The 7,643-nt window shown below is 36.0% G+C and overlaps 1 long non-coding RNA gene across 1 annotated transcript; it reads left to right on the top strand.

Moving 5' to 3' along the window:
* LOC110393252 lies at window positions 299-6,296 on the top strand. Its single transcript, XR_002434908.1, has 3 exons — window positions 299-383; window positions 4,855-5,060; window positions 6,170-6,296. It is a non-coding gene; the product is annotated as an uncharacterized LOC110393252 (long non-coding RNA).

Genomic DNA, 7,643 nt, shown 5'->3' with positions numbered 1-7,643 from the left:
ACACTACATTCCTTTCTTAGGAAATTATAATCATTATTAAAGAATACCTCATTAGCTACATTGATTCTTTTGACAATAAGTAATCATGAATTAACTAAAATATAAAAAAGTAATACCTTAATGTTTTATGGTGTGTATTAATCTCACCCATTTCCCATGACTGATATTGTTCTTTCAAATGCAAATCTTTAAACGTTTCAGGTAAATAAAGCTTTGCCCTTTATGTAGATTGTTTGAAAATACTACAAGTTTCAGAAAAGGCTTCTGTTTTACATGGGGGATTCCCCTTCATTTGCGACTTGGAGCAACCAGCTGGTTGAAGGAGGAAGCAGCAGAAGGTGTAGATCCCTCTGCTCTTGGGAACTCGCAACTCATGGAGGAAGGTTGTTGTTTTCCCTATTTGTATGACAAAAGCCTGTGTTAGCCTAGTGAATGGTGCCGCTGATCCCCGGGAAAAGTGTTATTAAACTTATTTCTAGACTTAACTGCTTAGGACCTTGTGAACAAGTTAAAGTTTTCTATGTTGTTGAAAATGACTTTTCAGTCAAAGAATGCTGAAAGGCAATTTTTAACCACCGTTTATAGATATTTCTAAGGTTACCTTCTATGCATAAGAATAACTAAATAATTAGATTTGGGTCCTCTTTCCAATTGAAGGAGGGAACACAACTTTTCCGGAATGCCTGCAGAAAGTAGGAGCTCTTAACTTTTATGCCAGGCAATTTTCTGAGGCAAAAGGTAGGGACCATTAAAGTAGTTTCATGTTCTGCCAAAGTATTTCTAATGCAAGTAAAGAGAAAAAAAGCCTGTCATAAAATAGAAGTGCCCATCAAAGCTTCATGAGAATATTTGACAGGCAATTTACCTGTCTAGCAATAGAGTATTTATTACAGGCAGATAGGACATTTGTCTTTTAACATTTTTGAATTCCTCTTGTCTGAAGTTAGACACTGTAATTAAATGTAATTGTGTTATTTTATTGTAATATAATTGTATGGAATGAGATATAGAGGTAATTTTAAAACCTCTGTATATTATTTAAAAATATTTTGCTATTCCTGCAATAGAGTTTGCTTAAATCAATAGTTTTAATGTCGGTACTCTAAGCTGTTAATCACATTTAATAAGAACTGAAGTATATTTACACATCTAATCACAGAATATTGATTTTTATTTTTATTTTTTAACTTTTTCAGAAAGCTGGAAAGTATTTGTCATAGTCTTTCACCTTTCTACTTTTTTATTTTCTATATTATATTCAGGAGGCATCACAAAAGATTAATGTTGCTATATTCCTGGCCCAGCTCTGACACAGCTATGTATCTGGGAATAATTATTTTCTTGCAATTCTGTAATTCTCAACTGTTAACATGTTTTAGAGGCAAGGATAGGAGTAATAGATTTTTTGCTAAGAAAACATCAGGATTAACAGAAGAAAACATTTTCTTAGTATTTTCTTGAGATATCCATTTAGAAATACTAATTTATTGCTATTTTTTAAAAGAAAATGATAAAGCATTCATTTTCTTATAGCTAATCAAAGGACATGCTTAGATAACTTAATCTGAGAATATCTTCATATTCTCAGAATATCTGATATATCTCTTAAAATGAGATTCATGTAACATGAAAGAAAAGTGATGTTTTTCAGCTGTTACTATGTTATTTATAGTGTATGACCCTTTTAAAGCAGATTGTATTCCAAAAGAAAATTTTGAAGACCTGTGATACTGTTGGGATTTAAGGCTGTCAGTAGTGACTTGCTGATGGAGGTACTTCAGATGTTCTAGATAATATGCATAGAATTCCTCCTCCCCTCCTAGTTCCAGATCATTCCATAACTCCAGAATGCTGAGTGGAATTGGCACAGAGGTGAAACTGATGAAACACTGAGGTTGTCTTTGCTCGTCCTACAGAACAAGTAGAGACATGAAAATTCTTCTGCTGAACAAGGAATTAGAACTCCTGGTAAGATGCTATAGCAACAGGGATGGAAGATGCAGCTGGCTTCTGGAAGCTCTTAATGAAATAGTTATCTGTCTTCCAGACCTTACAGCACGTATGCTTATATTTACCTCAGTGTGCGTAAGAAGTCAATGTGGGTCTATGTTCTAAAAAGCAAACAAACGAACAAAAAAAACAGGATGAGAGCATGGCTGTTGTATATGTTAAATTACATGAATTGGTAGAACTTTTATTGAGTTTCATAGTGGCTTTATATATGTGTTTCTTTTTCACTGTAATAGAACACATCAGTTTGTCTACAGGGAAAAAAAAAAAGGGAGGAAAACACTGATTTTTTTTTTTCCCTACTATGTTTTATAACTTCCATGTGCTGAAAATGTACCATTTGTAAAGCAGAGGGAAATACAATAATGCTTACAAAGCAAACACTGAAACATTATATTTTCTTTGTAAAATCTATGAACACCATATACTACAATTCACAATTAATGTTTGGTTATGGTTTATTGTATTTGCTATTAAATACATCATAGTTTTGTGTTGCATTTACAAATGTGTTTACATGTAATTCAATGTGTGGCTGATGCAATGTCATACATTTTATAAACAAAGCAAGGCTACGCAACTGTGCTACTTAAAATTTCTTAAAAATATAGTTCATGCTGTGGTCAAAAAAAATGTTTAATTCTCTTGGTGCTGGCTGGAAATGATTTTTCATCCAAGATGGATAATTCAAAAATAATTAAATCCCTTTTAGATTGCCTACAGGCAACTTTATTATTTAACTTTATTATTTTTGTAACTGCATGGATTCTAAGGCGGCATGAGATATCTGTAAATGTTTTCATTTCTTTATCTGCCACGTCTAGGTTTTTCCCCCCTTTCTCTACAGCAGACATTGTCTTTATTTTGTGTTTTGCTCCAAGCATGCTGTTAGTACACAAGAAACAATAAAAACTAATCACAGTCATCAGCCACATTCTATTATCCTTAGGGCTTGATGTAAAACCTGCCAGAGATTAGAGGTCTTTTACGGGTAGAAGGACAGAGCCCTGCAATCAGCATTTGGAATGCTGTGGTTCTTACCATTGTCCTAGAATTGACCTGCTGTGGGAATTTGTGAAACCTCTTTACCTTTCTTTCCTTCAGTCAAGTAATGTGTAGAACATGCAAGCCTCACTCATTCAGATGGCAAGTTCTCCAAGGCAGGTGCTGTAATTCTGTCCAAGTTTGTCATGACTAGAGCTCAGGTACAAGGGAAGTGTTGGAAAGGGTTTCTTAGCAGGATATTGCTGTAACATTTGTGAAAAAACACTTTGTTTTCAGTGACTGTTCCTGAATCTACTGGCACTATGTCAGAGACCTTGTCATGGCAAAGCAGTGTGCAATCAGCAATCAGTAATGCATATACTCAGAGGAACTAGGTCATGTGTTCAGTTTCCATTCAATTCAGTTACATTCCCAAGTGATGAATCTAGGATAGCTATAATGCCATTCTACGTCAGTGATAAAACTGAATGTATTTTTTTACTGTGTACTAGGAGAATCAAATAATCAAGGAATCATTAAGGTTGGAAAAGACCACTAAGATCATCTAGGCCAAGTGTTGGCCTGTCACCACCATGCCCAATAACCATGTCCCTCAGTGCCTCCTCTACATGTTTTCTGAACACCTCCAGGGACAGTGACTCCGCTACTTCTCTGGGCAGCCTGTCCCAGTGCCTAGCCACTGTTTCTGAGAAGAAATGTTTCCTAACGTCCAACATGAATGTTAATGTTTGGCTTTTTCTTTTTTTTCTTTGTGTGTATGTGTACCTAATTTTCACTTGTTTTGGTATTCATGAACAGGGACATTTGGTTTTACTGTTCTATCATTTTTAAGCAAGCTTTTAACCAAAAAAAGTAATACATAGAAATACATATTTTTTTTTTCAGGGAGATATTTTTCCTTACATGTGAGATTTATGCTTGCTTGTTTTAAGAAACCTCCCTATGGTTGTTTTTTTTNTTGTTTTAAGAAACCTCCCTATGGTTGTTTGTTTTTTTTTTTTTTTTTTTTTTTTTTTTTTTTCTGTCTTCTTATTAAAAATCTATGACCAGATTGTGGAAGGTCTGTGGCCTGAATTCTCACAATGCAATTCCTCAGCTGGAGAAAAGAACAGAGAACAGTCAGATTCAAGCCTCACTCTGCCTCACTTTCATAGCCTCCTTTTCCTATTTCTCTCTGGGACTGGAGAGAATACTCTAAGTGCTAAAAGTCTTGATATCAAAAAGTGGATATCAGAACATAAACAGTGTTCTTAAATAACTTTGCCAATGAAAACTGGTAACTTTATTCCTTAAAAATGTGTGTTAATGACAGTCATGTTGTTACACATGTTAGAGAAAGAGAAGAAGCATGCTAGCATACAATCTACAATTAGTTATAGTATCAATATAATTTCAGCTTTTACTGGTGTAGGATGATAGTGCAGCTTGCCTAGGTTCATCATTTGGGAACATGGTTGTCTGTAAGTGCCTTGCTGCAAATGTTTGAAACGGTTGTGTTGTAGAAAGCAGCATTATTGTTCCATTTGAAAAGAGTATCACATGCTACCTAAGAAGTGAACAATGTGTAGCAAAACAAACCAGGCTTTTATTTGTTAGGAGACATGGTGCTGTTGGAGAACTCATGGCTTCAAATTAGCTTTCTGTAATTTGGACTCTTTAAGTCAACTGTTAGCATTTCTCTTAGAATATCCTAACTGAAATAGATTTCTCATTTTAGTACAGACAGTATAGGATAGTTTACTGCCCCCATGTTACTTGTAGGGGGCATTACCTGTGTTATCACTGTAGTGTCTGTAGTGGGCCCCAAAACATTGGATTCAGAACTTTTTTCTCCCCCAGGTCCTGGCATTTTCCTGAGTGCTGGAGGCTTCCCAGAAGCTGCCCCCAATGCCTTCTGCACTGCCTGGAGCCAGTGCTTCCAGCTGTCAGCTCTGGAGCTGATGTAGCAGCCCGACATTTGAGCAGCTGCAGCACCAGGAAAGTTGACTTGCAGAGGGAAAGGACACCCAGGCTTCTGGCAGAACAGCCAGGTGGCCTCACAGGAGGTGGGCATAAGTTTTTAGCTCTGCAGCTTAGGAGTAGAGTTTTGCCAGGGCAACAGCTCATCAATTGCTGCGATTACTTTTCTTTTAATGAAGGTTTGGCTTCTGTCAACAGCCAGCATAGAAGCCCTGAGGACACAGCTGGTCAGTTTTCTAGAGAGTACTCCTATGGAACTGAAATCAGCCCATAGTGTGAAACAGTGCAGGCTGCTTTCCAAACCTGTGTTCCCATTCTGGGCAATGTTGCAATAAATATTTAATCCATAAACTTCTATTTTGCCTATCCTAAGTCTCAAAAAAAGCTTCCGAGCTGCCTATTTTAATACAAGCTCACAGTAGAAGATCAGGCTCTTAGAAATTAGATATTTTTGCATAGAAGAAGATGGAAATAGTGAATATGCTAGTTTTTTTAGAAATCTGTTGGGCAAATTTTGCTGCTAATACTCAGGGAAATGTGCTAACCAGCTTGGATATGAAGTTCAGTGTAGTTCTCGGAGATATTTGAATTTGGAAATAGATGTTAATGAAAAAATAGTGGTTTTCAAGAATCCAGCTCTTGTTACTCAAAAGGAAGATGTTTTTTCAACATTCCAACATGTTCTTCATACCATCCTCTAGAAGGTGTGTAATGCAATACAAGCTGGTGACATTTCAGTAGGACATATCAAAGATGGCAGAAGCAGCTTGAAGCACAATCTGCTTCATTTCTTCTTACATCTGTATTACAAAATCAGAGTGCTTCCCATTGGGAACAATCCATGCTGCTAGCTGAGTCAAAGTACCACCCCTAAAGTAAAAGGAGCTGTAACTCTAAAACAAAAAATTTTACAGTATGCACAGTGCATCACAAAAAATGTTCCACAACCATCTTACCTTAATTATTTTGAGGAAATCACAAGAAAACAGATATAAACATTACTCTATCAGCTCTCATAAAATATTTTTGTTACTTTTTGAAATATTTGTTCACTAGTTTCTAAATATTTCCATTCTAAAAAAAAAAAAAAGTTCAAATTTCACATTTTACACTCATGTGAAATGATTAAGCATTAAATACATAGTATAAATAAATATATTTATTTAATATAACTAATATGTATGTTTTCCCATAGGACAGTTACTCCACTCGCACATAGAATCACACATACAGACTGTCTGAAGTTGGAAAAGACCTCTGGAGATCTCCTGGTTCAACTTCTGCTCAGGTAGAGCCACCTAGATCATGTAGCACAGGATCATGTCCAGGTAGGTTTTGAATATCTCCGGAAAAGAAGAGCCCACAGCCTCTCCAGGCAGCGTGTTCCAATGCATTCCCTCTCATTATTCCTACATTTTGCCTAGAATAGATTTCCAAGTTTGCACAACAACTTGGAGCTCTTGCGTGTGAAGAAGTTTCAACCATTAAATGCAAACTACAACACACCCTCCTTTGGTGCAAGAGTTCTGATTTGCTGATTTGGATGGCGAATTTTCAACTGAGATTAAACATATTGAAGCCATTTTGTTTCACTGTGGTAAAATAGATTTAATAGTTAGATATTTTTTCTTTTAAAAGCAATCTTTTGTCATTGTAGAAAATTGCCATTTGAAAGAGAATTTGAGAGAAAAATAATTCAGCAGTAAAATAAATAGTTTTAGAGACTGGATAGTTAATTCTCATGGCATTTGTACATTATAGGTAGTAGGCTTATTCAAGCACTGACAGGTTCTAATGCTGCTGCTTTCTGTGCTGATATCTGTCACATGTTTGGTAACAGAATGAGGACACAAGCAATAGCAGAAAAGGAAAGGTCAGGTCACCTTTGGCATTCTTGGTTCTTAGTTCTAATAAGTGAACTTTTGACATTTTCCGTTCGTATGGTAGCAGGCTCATGGGAACATTGAAGTGGTCTTGTGAAATACTTGGTTCCCTTGGTTTCATCTTCCCTACAAATATTCCACTTGTTAAAATAGAATCAATAAACACCTCTCTCTACTCCCAGAATCCCAAGCCATAAGGCACTAATGGTATTGTGTGAAGAACAGAGAATATTTGAAAAGGCAAGAAGTGGATACGGGGAGAAGGGAAGGGGGAGAGGAGAATGTATTGTTTGGGGGGATTTCTACTTTGAATTTTACATTTGAACAATATTTGTCCATACATACTAAAAGTAATCATAACACTGCATGGAGTTTCAGACAACTTCCATGCCTTCTCTTTGAAATCATTTTTTGTCCATTCACCTTTAACAGGCTAGTTGTTACACCGACGGAGGAAAGTCTTTCAGTCTTGCTTTGTGGACTATCACACAACAGTTTTATACTGCTAGTTGCTATCAGGACATTTTTCTATTTCCAAACCTTTCCATACTTTAGTTGTCAGAAACTCTGTTTCCATGAACTAGAATACAGTCAATTTTAGTTACATGTAGTCTTGAAGAAAAATGTATTCTAAGCAATGATTACAGGTGCAGTCTTCAGTCCTTCAGCTTGGAAAGATTTCAAGAGAAATTCTTCCACAGAGTGAATGACATTGTACCTACTGTAATTCCAGGAATCAACAGAGATGACTTATTAAATTATTATATATTTTCATACAGGATGGAA

Source organism: Numida meleagris, chromosome 2 (genome assembly GCF_002078875.1).
Source record: "Numida meleagris isolate 19003 breed g44 Domestic line chromosome 2, NumMel1.0, whole genome shotgun sequence".
Taxonomy (NCBI): domain Eukaryota; kingdom Metazoa; phylum Chordata; class Aves; order Galliformes; family Numididae; genus Numida; species Numida meleagris.
The sequence above is the reverse complement of the archived record's forward strand: the minus strand, read 5'-3'. Positions and strand labels throughout refer to the sequence as shown.